The following is a 20330-nucleotide window of genomic DNA, read 5'->3' as shown; positions in this document are numbered from 1 at the left end:
TTGGAGTGAGCTTGCCTTCAACCACTTCCGACGTATGCTCGAGCTGCAACGACACAAAAATTTTCTAGTTAGATGTACGTTCTATGGAAATATTAAATAGTAACAGTGCAATATTATCATAAATGTAGTTGTGTGCGTACAAGTGCATCTGCTACCGTTTTTGTATCCGAGTGCTTGATGACGTACTTCCCGGTTTCCTTGTCGATCCCATGCATAACACACCACCAATCATTTGCACGACTTACCAAAGTTGTCACCGTGGACGAAAGTTGTTTATCAGATGATGACATTTTGGATGTGGGGTATAGACCCTCTTTGATCCACTTTGGTCTACTTTCCGGAAATGTCTTACAACCCATATGATGGGTATACATTTTCTTCTCAGCATTGCTCGTAGCTTGTTGACTTTTTTCCTACACATTAACAAATGTTCGCATCATTATATGTAGTGAGCAAAATTTAGGAAACAACTTTAATTTATATGACACTACATACAAGTGCAGTAGTAGTAGTTGATTTCGCCACAAACTTCTCCCAGTCCTTCACCATTATTTGTGGATATACATCCCACGGTTTCTTCTCAGGTTCCTCCTCTCCTGCATTACCCATCATAATTTTCTTCGGTTTATGCCTTTGTTTCTTATGGATCCATCTTGTTCTCAACGAACTTTTGAAGTTTTTGAATCTCTCTTGTACAAAACCTTCAAACGATCTTCTCTTGTCTGGCTCATCAGGAATATTAAACACACTCTGTAAGAATAGCAAACTTCCATGTTAGTCAAGGGCAAAAAAAAAGGCTAAATTAGTTACACAGCAGGTCAGCCACCTACACAGCTAGCCTAGGCACCTGCACAGCAGCCCAGGCAGGTTGCACATCCATCCCAAGCAGGCTGCACATCCAGCCCTAGGTAGCTGCACAGCCAGCCCAGGCAGGCTGCACAGCAGCCCTGGCATGTTACACAGCCAGCCTAGGCAACTGCACAGCAGCCTAGGGAGGCTGCACAGCTAGCCTAGGCAATTGCACAGCAGCCCAGGCAGGCTGCACAACTAGCCCAGGCAGCTGCACAGCCAGCCTAGGCAGGCTGCACAGCCGCCCTAGCAGGCTACACAGCAGCCTAGGCAACCCTTTAGTGAATTTTGATGTTTTTCGTGAATTCTGGTGAATGCGCATTGATTTTGGTACGAAGTTTTATGTCAAAAATTCAAACAAAAAACACTTACCATTGTATCATCCCAAAACATTTGAAGCAACCCTTTAGGTATCTCTGCCCAGTCAAGTGTAATAGGTATTTTACGAGTGAGAATACCAATGTGAGTGGAATATTTGCTGCGCCATTGCCCAATAGGTTGACCCAACTCGTCAAACTCAAGAACCATGGGTTCCTAGGGTTTCTTAAAAGCTTTTGTTGCACCCCTAACCTTTCTCTTCCCCGGTGCCTTTCCACCACCGGTGGTTTTCACTTGACATTGCATGTGCATTTGTCCTTGTGAATCTCGTACAAACTCGGAGACAATATCATCCATAATAGGGGGGCACATTCAGCTGTTATCTCATAAGCATCAAGCCTACGCTGCAAGTCATCATGAGCTTGGTCTTCTGGTTCACCCAAATCTTGCTCCTTATTGATATCATACAACTCGTCACCAGATTGAGAACTACCACGGTCATCTTCATCGTCCATATCCTCTTCGTGGTGAAGGTATTCATCACCACCCATTTTATGTACACACCTACCACCACAAGCAACGCAAATAATTAGTCATTAGTAAGACAAGAAAATGCTTAAAAGTTATTGATTTCATGCTAATACAAGGTTATAGGAGCGAAATAAGTTCAAAATGGCAAAAATGAGGTTCTAACTTTCCCAACTTCTTTATTTTCATTCAGTCATTAGTAAGACAAGAAAATGCTTAAAAGTTATTGATTTCATGCTAATACAAGGTTATAGGAGCGAAATAAGTTCAAAATGGAAAAAATGAGGTTCTAACTTTCCCAACTTCTTTATTTTCATTCCTAGTTCACATCTAATCCTTCTAACAACTCATATTTGGTATACAAAACATGTTTACAAGTTGAAAATGCTTAAAAGTCATTGATTTCATGCTAATACAAGGTTATAGGAGCGAAATAAGTTCAAAATGGCAAAAATGGGATTGTTATTACGATGCATAGAAAAAAAATGTACCTCATTTGAGTATTCCCTCATTGTGGTCTGATCGAATACAATTTGCATCCTTGTCTACATCATTTGCTACATCAAGTCTAGGGGCAGTGAAAGGGGGTGAATCATCAAACGCATCATATTCTTCCTCGTCTTCAACATCTCCAACCCCTAAAATTCTTCTTTTGCTAGCAAGGACGATGGACCATTTTGGATCAGCTGGGTCGGTTACATAGAACACTTTCTTAGCTTGAGATGCAAGGATGAATGGTTCCAAACTATCCCGCAAGTGGCCAAGGTCTACAAGAGTGAAGTAATCATGTCTGACGTTGCGCCTATTATTATCGACCCATTTACACTTAAATAGACCTACCTTGAACTCACGGTAATCTAGTTCCCATATTTCCTAAATTCGTCCGTAGTAGGATAATTGTGCGTCAACCCGGTGTTGTATCCTTCGCACTTGCAAACTCTCTTGATGAAGCCACGAGAGTAACACCACTATTTTGAGTCGATGAGGATTTCTGATCACGATGCTCAGTCTAGAATGTATACCCATTTATGTCATATCCCTCAAAAGAATAAACATCTTCCTTTGGACCATAAGCTAGCCACTTTATAGTATCAAAGACACTCTCGTCCAATTGACGCATAACTCGATCGTGGAACCACGTCACAAACATCTTATTATGCAACTGCATTAGTTCCCTTTCCCCATTTGATGGAAATTCCGCACGCAAACTATCCATGTGCTCTTCTAAATATGGGTGAACCTCCGCAACATGATGAAGCACAAATAGGTGAGCTTGGAAGAACTGATCATGAGTAGATGAGATCCGTTTCGAACCGAGTGTGCCATGACCATCAAGTTTCCCTTCATGTCGGGAAGTGGGAAGCCCAATTGGTTCGACAACAGCAAGATACTCCGCCACGAAATTACCAATCTCCTCCGCCACAATCCCTTGAATCATACTACCTTCTGGATGGGTTGGATTCCTGACTTTATGTTGCAATGTGCCCTATGTCTTTCAAAAGGATAGCACCACCTCATAAAGACTGAACCACGCATCTTAATCTCACGAACCAAATGAAGAACCAAATGCACCATTATGTCAAAAAATGACGGTGGGAAATACATCTCAAATTTGCACAAAGTTATAACTACATTCGCCTGGAGAGCATCAAGTGTAAAAGGATCAAGCACTTTGCTGCATATGGTATTGAAAAACGAACAAAGGCTTGTAATAGCTTCTCTCACGTGCTTCGGTAGAATACCGCGAATTGCAATCGGTAGGAATACTTGCATCATCATGTGACAATCATGGGATTTCATACTAGTCAACTTCAATTCCCCATTTAAGGAAACGAATCTTTTCATGTTTGACGAGAAACCAGATGGAACCTTAATGTCATACAAACAAGCACAGAACTTTCGTTTTTCTTCCTTTGACAATGTGTAGCAAGCTGGAGGTAAATAAACCTTTTCATTCTTGCCTTTTCCATCATCTTTCTTCTTTAATACACCGGTGCCCTTTCCTTTGCGCTCACCCTTACGTTTTTTGCCACCATCTTCGCTTACCTTTTCCATTACCTTTGCCTTCCCTACCTTTGGCTGGACCCACAATTCCGGACGAACCCCCCACGCTTCCAAACCTAATCGCGCGCTCTTTCCATCCTTTGTTTTGCCATGAATACCCATTATTGTCCCAACAACTGCATCACAAACATTCTTCTCTATACGCATCACATCGAGACAATGTCTAACATCATGTTCTTTCCAGTACTCAAGCTTCCAAAAGATCGATTCCTTTTTAAAGAGAGCATGTGGGTCTAAAGGTTTCGATGTTTTACCAAAAACAGTTGGTATACCCTTCACTCGACCATACACCTCATGTCCACTCAATGGCCTAGGTGCAGCCCCCTCTTCCACTTTCCCATTGAAGGCCTTTTTCTGCCTACGATATGAGTGATCGCGCCTAAGAAATCTTCGGGTCCCGACGTACACATCTTTGCCGTAGTGTTTAAGGTACACGTTTGGTGTGTCATCGATACAAATATGACATGCTTTACGCCCTTTGTTCTTGTACCCGGACAGGTTGCCATATGCGGGAAAATCATTAATGGTCCACATAAGGGCTGCACGCAATAGGAACATCTCGTTCTTATGGGCATCAAAAACAGAAACTCCTTCGTCCTACATCTTTCTCAAATCATCAACAAGGGGCTCAAGGTAAACATCTATGTCGTTTCCTGGTTGCCTTGGACCTGTTATCAAAAGTGACAACATTACGTATTTTCGTTTCATGCACAACCACGGAGGCAAGTTGTAGATCACTAAAAGTACCGATCATGTGCTATGTTGGGTACTAAGAGTGCCTAATGGATTCATACCGTCGGTGCACAACTCAAGCCTTAAATTTCTGACTTCATCACCAAATGCCCTAAACTTCATATCAATGTTCTTCCAATCCGGAGAGTCAGCTGGATGCTTCAGCAAACCGTTTTTCTTTCTTCCCTCTGCATGCCATCTCAAGTTCTTAGCATCTTTTGGTATTGAAAATAGACACTTGAACCTTGGAATTATGGGAAGATACCATAACACCTTGGCAGGAGGTCCCTTCATACCAGCATTGCAGCTCTTTCGCTTGTAACGCGACTTACCACAACGTGGACACTCCTCTAACTCTTCATATTCATTTAGATAAAGAACACAATCATTAGGACATGCATGTATCTTCTTATACATTTTTGGACCCAGGATACAAAGGCTTTTTGGCAGCCTCTGATAATGACTCAAATACATCACATCGGTCACCAAATTCACCTTCAACATTATGCATCATCTCATCCAAGTGATCACCAACACCGTCCTCGATCTCATCCCCCTCCTCATCCCCATCTCCATCATCAGTCCCATATTCATCTTCCGCACGAATCTCGGCACTTTTATCGTGTGTATCATTCCCAACAACATTCTCCCAATACGATCCCTTTTCACCGTGCCAAACCCACACATGATATTGAGGCCTAAACCCATGACATACCACATGATCCCATATTGTATCAACACTATCGACCATTGTGACATTATTACAATTGACACAAGGACAATAAAGGTCATTCACACCCGTTCTGATCTAACATTGTGAAGCACTCTCGCAAAACTCTTGGACATCATTAAAGAATTCCAATGTATCATGTCTACCATACATCCAACCGCAATCCATCGACGTTTTAAATTGCCTTTACACATACCAACACATTACAAATAATGTATAAATGCAACATATAATCAAAGCACATAGTATGTATTTATATCGTTCATGCATATAGTGTAAAAATGAATGATCCCAAAAGGTCCTTATCACTCCAACCTAACCCATCCTTGAATGTCTAATCTCACTAGTGAATGTATGTCAACTTTCCAATTTTAAGGAAAATCCTGCAGCATTTCCCCCCAGTTCTCCAAGTACACAATGTAGGTAATTACTTACCTACATATGCACCTAGAGAACATGGTGAAAAAATGCTAAGCCGAGATATTACTTAAAATCGAAAAAGAGACATACATTCACTACCTAAGTGAGATTAAACGTCCAAGAACAGTCCCAACCGGGGACTATTCAAGACTTCCTCCTAATGAGAAAGACTCGAAGGGGTATCTAGGCAAATGATGATGCAAGCATTCAATAATTTGCATTTGTTTGACATTTAACAAAACACAAGTTCATTCATTCATATAATGCTAATTGGACTACCTACAAGCAAACTAAGCTTACTTACAATCCATTCATTAATTCATCACTTTTTAGCTACTCAAATTCAAACAAAATATAACATTATACAATTAAGGTAACAATTAACTTTTTGTATACAAATAATTAATAAAATAACTAACATAAAATATGATTAACTACAATTAAAACCCTAAAATTTGGGAAATTGTTAAGAAAATATAGATAAGGAAGTAAAATTAAGCATCAACTCACCCTAACAGAAGGAATGTGGGGTGAGAGGTTGAGGTGTGGTGGTGGTGTCGTGTGAAGGTGAGAGGGGCAGCAAAGGCAAACTCGCAGCAATGGAGTAAGTGAGTGCAAGAAATAGGGGCAGCAGGGGCAATGTCGCAGCAGTAGGAGCGTCGACGGAGGCCGACTGTGGTGGAGGCGGCGACGGTGCTGCGGCAGGTAGACAACTCATCCCTATGGTGGTCGGAGCAGGAGCAACAACTAATACCTAACAACACTGCACCAAACGTGAAACAACAATGATGCGGCGGCTCTATGCAACGGTGTTGGTGGTTGTTGTGGGTGGTGGGTTTAAGTTTCACGACAATTTTGTTGTGGTGGAGTGACGGTGTGTCAAAGAAAAAGCTAGAAGTGGGAGCGAATTGAAGCAGAAGGAGGGAAATGACGAGGGAAGGAGTTTTTTTTTTAAGTCCCGGTATTTTTTTTAAGAAAGGGGAGCTGTTTGAACCGCTTCCCATTACTTTTTGGAAGCGGTTCAACCAAAACCGCTTCCAATTCTATCTGTTTTTTTTTTGCCGGGTTTTTGTAGGGAATTGGAAGCGGATTTCAAGAACCGCTTCCAATTTGTGGCTTCCCATTACCTTTTTTCCTCTAGTGTAGGTGTTCCTTTGTTCTCCGTATCGACACCGTGTTCTGCTTGCTCAAGGTTTTTGATGAGGATATTTATGGGGATCATGCAGTGTCTTGTGCAGGGATGGTGGGTATTAAACATTGACATAACGTTGTTCGTGACACCCTTGTTGATATTTGTTTTCGGTCTGGGATTTCTGCGAGAAAAAGAGGTTAACGTTGGGTTGACTGGAGGGAACGACGGGGCTCTTCGACCAGCAGATGTGTTGCTTTATTCCTGGGATAGAAGCCTTGATGTATGTGTTAAATTGACGAGGTCTTCTCCTTTGACTCAATCTGGGTTGTCTGACTTCGTTCATGGTCATGTTATGTCAGCTGCTGCTCAGCGGAAGCGGGATAAGTATGGGGCGTGTTGCAGGGCTATTGGCTATGGTTTTCTTCATTGGGGAATTAGAGAAGGATATTATTGCGTTGCTGAAGCGGGTTCAGCCGTTCGCTAGGGCTCAGGATATTGGTGCTCGTGCAGATGCTCACATCTTCAACAAGATCGGGATTCTCGGCTCTCCACTAATTTCTTGTAAATCGATTGACTTTGTAGGTTTGTGTTATTTTTCTATAATAATAATAATAATAATAATAATAATAGTAATAATAATAATAATAATAATAACAATAATAATAATAATAATAATAATAACAATAATAATAATAATAATAATAATTAAAATAATAATAACTATATTTTTTTTTTTAAAAGAAGTCCAAAAGGACATTAATTTTATGAAAGTCATACGACATCTACAATTGACAATTAATAATAATGAAAACAAATTTAACAAAATCAAACAAGAATTAACCGGGGGAAGGGCTAAGAATCCAAATACATAGATATAACAATTCGGCATATTCTCGATTCGTTGTCTCATACAACTTTTTGAGTGGATCCGTCGCCGCTTCATAATTTGATTGTGAGAGAGAAAATTCTTGTGTTGATTCTGTGACCCGAATTCGAACAATAATCAATCGTAGCCCCGCACAACTAGAGACCATATTAAGCGCAAATAAAACCTTGTTTTTCGAAAGAGTTCGAAAAACCGAAAGAGTTCCAAAAAACCTTGTTTTTCAAAGGAGATCGAAAAACCTTGTCTTTCGAAGGAGATCGAAAAACCCTTGTCTTTCGAAGGAGATAAACCCTTTCTTTTGAGAGAGACATTTTTATAATTTAAGAAACAAAAAAAAAAGCGTAAAAGCAACAAAGATTAAGGCTTTCCATCGGTGAAATCTGATGAAAGCCCCTTCAAAATCAACAATAGAGGCTAGAGTGTAGGAGAGAGAAGATAGAGGAGAGGCTTGAATAATAATAGTAATAGTAATAGTAATAGTAATAGTAATAGTAATAGTAATAGTAATAGTAATAGTAATAGTAATAGTAATAGTAATAGTAATAGTAATAGTAATAGTAATAGTAATAGTAATAGTAATAGTAATAGTAAATAGTAATAGTAATAGTAATAGTAATAGTAATAGTAATAGTAATAGTAATAGTAAATAGTAATAGTAATAGTAATAGTAATAGTAATAGTAATAGTAATAATAGTAATAGTAATAGTAATAGTAATAGTAATAGTAATAGTAATAGTAATAGTAATAGTAATAGTAAATAAGTAATAGTAATAGTAATAGTAATAGTAAAAATAGTAATAGTAATAGTAATAGTAATAATAGTAATAGTAATAGTAATAGTAATAGTAATAGTAATAGTAATAGTAAACACCGCAGATTCGGTGTTAAGTTGCTTGGTGGTCCTGTTAGTGCGGACTTCTCTTTCTGTGGTGAGCTTATTTCGAAAAGAGTATCGAAAACCATTGTGCTAATGGATGCTGTTGATAAGCTCGGTGATCCCCAATGTGAGTTGTTAATTCTTCGTGCATGTTCTGAGGTTTCCAAACTTTACTTTGTTATGCGCACTTGTCCCCCTCATCTTTTTGAAGCGGCCCAAATTTCTTTTGATGTGGCCCTTCGAGCATATTTAAAGCGCATTATAACTGCTTCAGGACTTGGTTTTGGTGATTGACAATAGCGACTTGCCACCTTGCCCTTTGCTTATGGTGGACGTGGTGTTTATTCAGCGTGTGATGTTCGACACTATGATTTCCTTGCGTCGCGTTTGCAGTTTACTGGTCTTCAGGCTACCCTTCTTCACGATTCTGGTATTGTTGGTTCGGGATGGACCTTCGATGATGCTCTAAGTCTTTTTAATAGGACTGTGGAGACTGACCTTATGCGTAACCCTAGTGAGATCGCTGCCCCCAAACTCATGAAGAAAGTGGCATTTAGATATTTCACGAAGGTTACCACTTCTGCAACATCCGCTTTCTCCACGTCAGGTTTCCTTATGGAAGTCCCAGTAGGGGGATCACGCTTCTTCCTAGTTGCGGGCGGTCCCAATATCGAGGTTGGTTAGTCTATGAATGGTAAAGCTTACCGTTCTATTCTTTGCTACTGATTGGGTGTTTCATTGTTCTCGGTTTTGGCACCGTGTTCAGCTTGCTCAAGGGTTTTCGATGAGAATATATTTGGAGATCATGCAGTGTCTTGTTTTGGGATGGTGGGTATTAAACACCGGCATAGTGTTGATTGCGACACCCTTGTTGATATTTGTTTTCGGTCCAGGATTTTTGCAAGAAAGGAGGTTAACGTTGGGTTGACTGGAGGAAATGACGGGGATCTTCGACCAGCAAATGTGTTGCTTTATTCTTGGGACAGGGGCCTTGATTTATGTGTTGAATTGAATGGGTCTTCTCCTTTGACACAATCTGGGTTTTCTGACTTCATTCCTGGTTGTGTTGTGTCGGTTGCAGCTCAACGGAAGCGGGACAAGTATGTGACGTGTTGCAGGTAGGGGTGTTCAGATTCGGGTACCCGGAAATCTAGATACCCAAATTTTCGAGTAGTTGATAAGTCGGCCCGTGTCCCGTCCCGGGTAATTTGGGTACTTGGTATTTGGGTACCCTAATTATCCGGGACGGGACACGGGTACCCGGATACCCAAAAAAGAAACACCCACCCAGTCACCCACCCACCTCACTCCAACTTTTGATATTGATATGGAAATTTACAATAAAATGATCAATATAAAGCTCACAATTCTATTATATGCTCCTACCTCTGTTGAAGCAACTTCACTTTTTCATGCATATGAATTCGATCACTTTGAGATCTCAGAGGATCATCCACAAATCCTCCAGCAACAAGCAGAAAGGCACCATCTTTGTTAAAGAGCTCCGTGCTTTTATCAGATACATTTAACCAATGATGAGAAGGGCTTGATTGAAAATAAGGTAAATAGTAACCAAGACTAACAAGCACTAATCTTACACAGAAAATAAAAGGCAGAACTCCAAATTATAGGTAAAAAAGTTGTAAGAAAACTCGGCCAACATGATATAATTGTAGGAACTTTAGATGTGCTTAGCGGAATTTCAAGAATCATATTCTTAACATCTAAATAAGATCATATGCATATAATAATAAGTATCAATAATAAGGTTAGGAATTACAACCTTTGATGCGTGAATTCCTCGTTTGCTTTGTACCGCGGAGATCTTGAGCCCCAAGTCTTGCTCCTCTAATCAGTCCACAAGCACGGATTGGATCCCCACGTATGCTAGTACGGAAGAGGAATGAATGTAACAATCTTCTTACTTTTGATGGGAGGAGGCAAAAAATAGCAGTGTGTTTAATTAGGGTTGTCTAACTTACTTTTATAAGTCAACCTCATATAAAAGTAAAACCCTAATCACAAATAATCTGCCATTAAGTCCCACTATTGGACCTTAATAGATTTTGATCCAAACCAATACTTTATTGTGTGACCTCCTAGGATTCAGTCAAATTAGTAATGGGCTTCATAATAAACCCACATATCATAGTTGGTTTCTAGCAAAACGCTATGACCACCTAAATGACTAAATTATTTATCTCCATAATTAATCCTAATTTATATATTTAGTAATTGCACAAACGATTGAGGACACAACTCCTTCAATCTCCCACTTGTCCGAAGGAAAGTGTGCAATGTTAAAATACCTTAAGTCGCTTAATGTCTAATTTGATAGTATGATAACATCTCTATGTTTATCCATACTAATATTCAAATTGTTTTTTGAACTCCGAGTTTAAACTGTCAAGACAAATGATTAACCACTTAATCCATTTGAGCACGGGCATGCATTTCCAGCTTTTCACTCTTCAAGAGGCCTAAGAACACCAATCCTAATCATATAGGAGGACTTATCCAATCTTGTATAACCAAAACTCCCACTTAATTTTTAGCAATCCCAACGACTGCCTTTATAACTTCCTTTTACGGCGCGGCGTTTAACAGTGTTAAAGATATACTAATCATCGCATGAGAGTAGTGTTATACTCATGTCTAAGGAATTCACTAAATATAATAATGAAAATCTTGAAATAACTTTAAGAAATTCATGTAGGTCTGTCCAATATGTATTCTCAATACATATCCATGTAATTGACTAAACATCCTAATGTTTCTATAGTCCATGAAACTACGCTATCAATCAACTTACAAACTAATCTTGTAACAAGTCATTTATGTTCAGTTTAATGACTCAAGTTAGGGACAAGCATTAATTACAAATTCTATTCACTTAATAGGGTTTTATTCACTAAATCACGCATTTGATGAACCTATTGAAAATTGTAAATTACTTTGGACATTTTATTTAATACTAAACCATAATTAAATAATAGAACTTGAAATACTTATTTCATAAACATAATATCAAGAAGCATAATAGTCAAAAACAACCTTTTTAAAACTATTACATAATCACAACCATTCTCTAATGTGCCTAATTCCCATAGCCCTTGTATGGCTATCATGTTTAGGCTGTGATAGAGGTTTAGTCAATGGATCAGCAATGTTCGTATCTGTATGTACTTTGCAGATCCTGACATCATTCTTGTCTACAATCTCGCGAATGAGGTGATATTTTCTCATTACATGTTTGGACTTGTCATTTGATCTAGGTTCTTTTTCTTGTGCAATAGCCCCATTGTTATCACAATACAACTTAATTCCCTCTAGAGCACTAGGCACAATGCCTAATTCCGTTAAGAACTTCTTTATCCAAACAGCTTCTTTAGCTGCTTCAGCTGCTTCAACTGTTGCTAAATATTCTAATTCCATTGTAGAGTCTGCTACTGCGCTTTGTTTGGAACTCTTCCAGCTTACTGCTCCTCCATTCAGACAAAAGATGTACCCTGATTGTGAGCGGTACTCATCTCTGTCGGTTTGGAAGCTCGCATCAGTATAACCTTTAACAACTATCTCATTTTCACCTCTATATACTAGAAAGTCATCCCTAGTCCTTCTTAAGTACTTTAGGATGTTCTTAGTAGCATTCTAGTGTGTCATACCTGGATTTGATTGGAATCTGCTACACATGCTCAAAGCATACGAGACATCTGGGCGAGTACAGACCATAGCATACATGATGGATCCTATGGCCGAAGCATAAGGAACAGAACTCATCTGTTTTAGTTCATTAGAGTTAGACGGACTCTGAGTCTTACTAAGTACGATGCCATGTCGCATAGGTAGAAAACCACTCTTAGAGTTTTCCATTCTAAACCTGCTTAGGACCTTATCAATGTAAGTACCTTAGCTTAGACCTAGCATCCTTTTGGACCTATCCCTATGGATTTTAATCCCTAAAATGTACTCTGCATCCCCTAGGTCTTTCATAGAAAAACACTTTCCAAGCCAAACCTTTACAGATTGTAGCATAGGAACATCGTTTCCAATGAGAAGTATGTCATCCACATACAAGACCAAAAAGACTACACTGCTCCCACTAAATTTCTTATACACACAGGCTTCTTCTTCATTTCTGAGAAAACCAAACTGTTTGATGGCCTCATCAAATCGAAGATTCCAACTCTGAGATGCTTGCTTCAATCCATAAATGGATTTTTGAAGCTTGCATACCTTACTAGGATTTTAAGGATCTATAAAACCTTCTGGTTGTGTACACATCCTCCTCCAAGAAACCATTCAAGAAGGCGGTTTTCACATCCATCTTCCAAATTTCATAGTCATAAAATGCAGCAATCGCTAGAAGTATCCGAATGGATTTAACCATGGCTACTGGCAAAAAAGTTTCATCATAGTCAATACCATGAATCTGCTTGAATCCTTTGCAACCAGTCTTGCTTTATGAACAATTAAGTTCCCATCCTTGTCTGTTTTCAGCTTAAAAACCCATTTGCCTCCAGTTTTTTACCTCATTCGGCAAATTAACCAAGTTCCAAACTTGATTTTCAGACATGGATTCCATCTCGGATTTCATGGATTCATGCCATTTTTCGGAATCTTGACTCATCATAGCTTGCTTATAGGTGGTAGGCTCTTCGCATTCTAAGAGTAAAAGCTCTGAGCTCTCCGTCATTAAGAAATCAACGTATTTCCTAGACGGAGCTCTTGGCCTATCAGACCTACATGGAGCTACAACAACAGAAGAATCATTTACAACTGTTTGTGAATGTTCGCATGAATCAGATTCAAGTGGGACGATAGGAGTTTCATGCGTTGAATGCATCATCTCCTGAACTTGAATTTCGTCTTGTCGGGCCGTCTCTAACATGGTGTGAACCACGTCCATTTGTTTCTCATCTCGAATTTCTTCGAGAGTTATATTTCTCCCACTTGGCTTTTTGGAAACAAATTCTTTTTCCAAAAAGACACCAAAAATTGTTTGAACTTTGCAAACGATTCTGACTTCTGCCTCATCAAGTAAACATAACCATATCTACTTAAATCGTCGGTAAAAGTAATGAAGTAATTGTAGCCACCTCTAGCATTAATATTCATTGGTCCACATACATATGTATGTATTAGGCCTAATAGCTCACCAGCTCTTTCTCCTTTTCCTGTAAAAGGTGATTTTGTCATCTTACCAATCAAACATGGTTCACATACATCAAATAATTCATAATCAAATGATGTGAGAAGTCCATCTGTATGGAGCTTTTTAACACGTTTTGGACCAATATGTCCTAGACGACAATGCCAGAGATATGTGGGATTTAAATCATTTGATTTTTGCCTTTTAGTGTTTATTTTATAGACATGGTTGTCTAAATCCAATATGTATAAACCATTAATTAGTTTTGCAGTGGCATAAAAAATCTCATTTAAATAAACAGAACAACTATTATTCTTTATTATAAATGAAAAACCTTCAGAATCCAAACATGAAATTGAAATGATGTTTTTGGTTATTGTTGGAACATAATAACAATTGTTTAGTTCAAAAATTAAACCGGAAGGGAGAGCTAGAATATAAGATCCAACAGCTAAAGCAGCAATCCTAGCTCCATTGCTAACTCACAGATCAACCTCTCCATTTGTCAATTGCCTAGTTCTTTTTAGTTTCTGCACATCAGATATTATGTGAGAACCACATCCGGTGTCTGATACCCAAGATGAAAGACTAGCTTAATTAACTTCTATAACATAAATACCTAAAGAAGATGCAACACAACCATTTAGGGCAGTTGCGCTTCCAATGTTTAATCGCATTGCAGTAGAAGCACGTGTGTTCAGCAGAAACCTTTTGCTTCTTAGAAGGGGGTTCTAGCTTAGTTTTGGAAACCTTTTTCTCTTTTTCTTTTCCAACTACCTCCTTCTTCTTTCCACCCCATTTCTTCTTAAAACCTTTCCCTTTGTTGACCATAAGAACATCCTTCTTTGGTTCAACAACTCTAATGTTCTGCTCAGTTGTTTTAAGCATCTCATGCAATTCATGTAAGGTCTTCTTCACACTAGTCATGTAGTAGTGGAGACGGAATTCTTTGTATCCATCATGAATAGTGCAAAGCACAATATCATTAGCGAACTCTTTGCCATAATTGACTCCAAGTCGTCTTAAATTTTCAAAAAGACCGATCATTTTGAACATGTGATCATGAAGCTTTTTCCCAGGCAAGAGTTTGGTATCAAGCAACTCTTTTGCTGTTATATACCTCTCTTGACTTGCCAATTCTTGAAACATAGATCTCAAGTTTTGGATGATGGAATAAGCATCCATAGTCTCAAACCTCTTTTGAAGACTTGGTTCCATTGAAGCCAACATGAGACAAGTAATTGGCACAGACCTTTCACGAATACGTTTCTCATTAGCCTTTTGATCTTGTGTTGCATTTTCAGTCAGATTTGGAATTTCGGTATTAAGGACATCCTCCATTCCTTCACTTTTGAGAACAATTCTCAAGTTTCTTTCCCAATCGAGGATGTTGTTATTGTTCAACTTATCCTTTTCAAGGATTGAACGCAAATTAAACGAATCATTGCTACGAGACATGGTATCTACATATTAGGAAAAATGCAAGAATTAATATTATGTTTTTAATAAATAGCTATATTCAAAATTATAAGCTATTACACCTTATTTTATTTAAAAGTGTCCCTATATAAAATAATGATTCCAAGATCCTTTCACAAGTAATTTAAGCGGACTTGGGCCCTGCCCTCAAGTTAAATGATCCAGGTAAGTAACATCTTTACTAATTATAACAATTATAATTCTTGGTCGATAAGTGTCATCTTATGTTTTAAACTTATCTCATTGCCTCTAAGTCCAAAACTTTGCTTTTTGATAACTTAGTTGAGCGTAACCAAAACAACATGTAATTCCCTTCATAAAATTACCGGTACTATCCTATGACTTAAAATAATGCTTTGCTTGGGCAAACCCACACCTTAATTCTCAAGGCCTCATAGGTGTTGAATTGGAAAGACAATTAGCTCAATATTCTTTTAGGGACTTAAGTTATATAATGTTGGTTATTTAGAGTGAACTCATTAACAAACAAGCAACATTCATAAACTTAAAGAAGACATTTTAAAAACATAAATAAAATGCAATAAAATTAAATGTGATCTAGTATGGCCCCTAACCCTTTAAAATCTAATTTTCTTGGGCCTTCTTCTTTGATTCATCTTGGATCACCATCCTCAATTCATCTGGATTTCATAGCAAGCTCGAATCTCCATTCTCGATTCTCCAATCATAACTTACTTAATACGAAAATTTAAATAAACTATTTAAATTACAAAAATACATAACGATACGCATATCGTATTTAAGATTACAAAAATACGTAACGATACGCAGATCATATTTTCTATCTTAATTTGGGCCATACTAGTCACCGCATGCAATTCACAATATCAAATATATATTAAACATGCAATCAACTTATTTTAGTAAACAAGATTATATCAATCAACATTCAATATAAACTTTTTACTAAAATAACATACAATATTGATTCACATAATCAAACTCCTTGTTTTAAATTCAATTAGAACTTATATATGAAATTAATCGTTATTAATATATAATTTGCATAATTGGAATAATAACTCAAAATTAAAATTTGCTCAAAATTATCTAAGTAACTTAAACAAATTTTCTATTTTATCTCAAATTCAAAATTAAAGACAAAATAAAATTTAATAATATCTTTTAAATTAAAAACTGATTTTTAAAATTAAAAGATAATTCTTCCTTTTTTTTAATGCATGCTGCCACGTCAGTTGGAGCAAAGTCCAGCCAACGCAGCAGCAGGCAGCACCCAAGAACAGACGAAGTAGCAGCCAACGAATGAACTTCCAGCCACCAACACCACGATGGCCTGAAAACGTCTAGCCACCGCAACCATCGACGACCTTTGAATGGCGCGCAACCCTTGCACGCAGCCTCCTACGTGCCGCGACTAAGAAGGGAAAAAAAATCCAAAATTCGAACAATTTCGAATCAAAACAAGGTTTTTCAAGGCGGTTCGATGTTTGATTTTATTCCCAAACAAGATTTTTGGTATCAATTTTCAATCTTATTGAATTAATTTGATGATATTCATTCAAAGCAAATTGGGGAAAAAGTTAGGGTTTTTTAAAATTTTGAATCAAACTCTTTAATTTGATTTCAAAGCGAAAATAACAATTATTTACATGATTTTGCAATTGAGATCTAAAGAAAACAAAGCCCTCAATCAATTTCGACACAGCTTGTCGAATTGAAAGTCAAATTTTCGATTTTCATGCACCTTGTTCGTGAAACGCTATTTCCCCCTTTATTTATTTTTTTTATTTTTATTTATTTATTAATTAAACGAATTTAATTAAATATCAAATACTTAATTCCAATCAATTAAAACAACTTTTAATTATGCAAATTATTCCATATATTAAATCCCTCTCCGAATTGAATTAAAACAACAAAATTCGCATAAAAAAATATGAACAAATTAACATATGCATTTGGCTAACTGATACCACTATAGGAATTTTAGATGTGCTTAGCGAAATTTCAAGAATCATATTCTTAACATCTAAACAGGATCATATGCATATAATAATCTAATATATATAAATAAAGTAGGAATTTTTGGAGAGCATTCGGCGTGCCACATAAGCAAAGGTATATTTTCGACCAATTAAAAATTAGATTTCTATTTTTTTTTTTTGAATTAAAAAATTCGTTTGTCACCTAAACAAAAGTGACGAATGAGATTTAAGAATTTTGTCACGTAAGTAAAAACAACGAATATTGATTTATTAGGATTTAATTTATCTTTTAAAATATAATCATCTTTAGATATAGGATTTATATACCTACTATTATAAGATAAATTTTGATAGTGTTTATGATAAGAAATAAAAATATTCCTTAATTATAATTAAATTAAAATTTGTGATATTTACCATTATAAATTGACATATCATATGACACCAACAAAATTTCGTATCAATACAAAACCAAACCAAGCAAATTTTGTGTCATTAATTTTGTGTCAGTTTTATTAGGTCATCAATGGCTGGGTAATTCTTAGCCTAATTTTTAAAGCCCATGTTTAAATTTATATTTGTCATTATTGCTTAAATTGTGTTTATTTGGGATACTTAATGATTATATGTTTATGTTTTGTTTACTGAATGTTGTTTTTACATGCAGATCTAATTTAATCAGAGAATTATATTCGAGCAAAAATCTTTGGAGTATCATAGTACGAGTTTCTCACCTGATGATCCTATTGGATGAGGAGGTATTTTATCTTTATAAATCGTTTACATTTATTTAATCTTTTAATGAACCTTTTAGTTTTTATCAATTAATTTTATGATTTAAACAATTTTTTGTGATTTAGGTAGCTTAATTAAGTCATAAAATTAACTTAATTTTTTATTTTTAATTACAGGGTGATTACGTTCATGCCTAAATTAAAGTCAACTTTGTTCTACAATTTTGTTCAAAATTGATTGAACGAAAAATTTACTCCATTAGATACAAATAAGAAGTAATATCGCACGCATTGTCAACGACAATAAAATTACGATTCAATTTTCCAAAATACTATTGTTTGGGCAATTGGGGACGATGAAAAATTCCAATGCATAGATTTAATTTTGTATAATTACAATTTTTAGATTAATTTCACAACAATTATTCACTTTCTGGTAAATATTTTAATTTATTTTATAAGACTATAAAGATTAATTTTATAAAAATTTTATTTTTGCTAACATGTTCTATTTATCCATTTTTATTAGATGGAAGAGTTATTGGTGTGAACAAAGTTGGCGATCCTATCGAAATTTTTTTAAATAAAATTTCTTACATCGAAATATTACATCTAATAACTATTATTTTTAATGTTCAAAAATATTATGAGTATGATCTAATTACAAAAATTATTTTTATGAGATTTTATTTATAAAAAATCGTAGGATATTAGGATTTAAATTATTAAAAAGAATAAAAATTATCTTATGAAATTAATGGTTTTATCTAAATACCCGATTAATAAGATGACTTTTTCATAAAAAAAATTAATACTTATAATGTAATAAAAAACTTTACCTTCTTTAAACATTTTATGTCTAAAAATTTGAAAGACAGATAATTTGTTAGATATCAAGAGATCACAAGAAATATACAAAATGATATATAGATATCAAGAGATCACAAGAAATATACAAAATGATATATAGATTTGAGAGTTTAATTTCAAGTGTAAAAAGCAACGAATAATTATTTAGGATTTAAATTATTTTAAAAATAAAAAAATACTATCTTTTCACATTAAAGATTTTACTCTAATATGTAATCAATGAAATATCATATTAACAAACTTTTTTTTTTGAAATATATCATATTATTGTCATATAATTAACAAAAACGTATAAAATACAAAACCACAATAAATTAAGTCGCATTATAAATTACATTACAAAAAATTATACTTTTGTAATTGGCAATATTATTTTAATTAAATCATTATTGTTATTATTATTAATATTATATTTATTATTATTATTATTATTATTATTATTATTATTAATATTAATATTATTATTATTATTATTTTTGTCTGAAATTATTAAATATCTTTTCTATATGTATGAAAAATCGTGCATCGCACATATAGGATTTATATATCTAAGATAAATCTTGACAGTGTTTATGATAAGAAATAAAAATTATTCCTTAATAATAATAAAATTAAAATTTGTGATGCATACCATTATAAATTGACGCATCCTACAACACCAACAAAATTTCGTATCAATATAAAACCAAATCAAGCGAATTTTGTGTCAGTTTTAGTCATCAATGGTTGAGTAATTCTTAGCTTAATTTTTAAAAATCATGTTTAAATGTATATTTGTGATTATTGCTTACATTGTGTTTAATTGGAATACTTAACGATTATATGTTTATGTTTTGTTTACTGATTTTTTTTTACACGCAAATCTGATTTAATCAGAGAATTAGATTCGAGCAAAAATGATTGGAAAATCAAAGTACGAGTTTCTCGCCTGATGGTCCTATTGGATGAGAAGGTATTATATCTTTATAAATTGTATACATTTATTAAATTTTTCTATAAACCTTTGTAGTTTATATTAATTAATTTTATAATTAGAACAATTTTTTTGTGATTTAGGTAGCTTAATCAAGTCATCAAATTAACTTAATTTTGATTACGTTCATACCTCAATTAAAGCTAACTTTGTACAATTCGTCCAAAATTAGTTGAAAGAAAAATATACCCAATTAAATACTTTTCATTCGTTACAAATAAGAAGCAATATTGCACGCATTGTCAGTGACAACAAAATAATGATTCAATTTTCCAAAATACTATTGTTTGAGCGATTAGGGACAATGAAAATATTCTAATGCATAGATTTGATTTTTTACAATTACAATTTTTAGATCAATTTCACCACAATTTTAACTTCCTGGTAAATATATTTATTTATTTTATAAGACTATAACAATTAATTTTATATAATTTATTTTTTGCTAACATGTTTTATTTATCCACTTTTATTAGATGGAAGAGATATGGGTCTGAACAAAGTAGGTGATTCTATTGAAATAGAACATAAATAGTATACACGTTTTTATTATTTTTTAATATTTCTATTTTTTTTAAAAACAACTAATAATGATTTAGGATTTAAATTATTTCAAAA

The sequence above is a fragment of the Chenopodium quinoa genome, unplaced genomic scaffold (assembly GCF_001683475.1).
Source record: "Chenopodium quinoa cultivar QQ74 unplaced genomic scaffold, ASM168347v1, whole genome shotgun sequence".
Classification (NCBI taxonomy): domain Eukaryota; kingdom Viridiplantae; phylum Streptophyta; class Magnoliopsida; order Caryophyllales; family Amaranthaceae; genus Chenopodium; species Chenopodium quinoa.
This window is presented reverse-complemented; position numbering follows the sequence as displayed.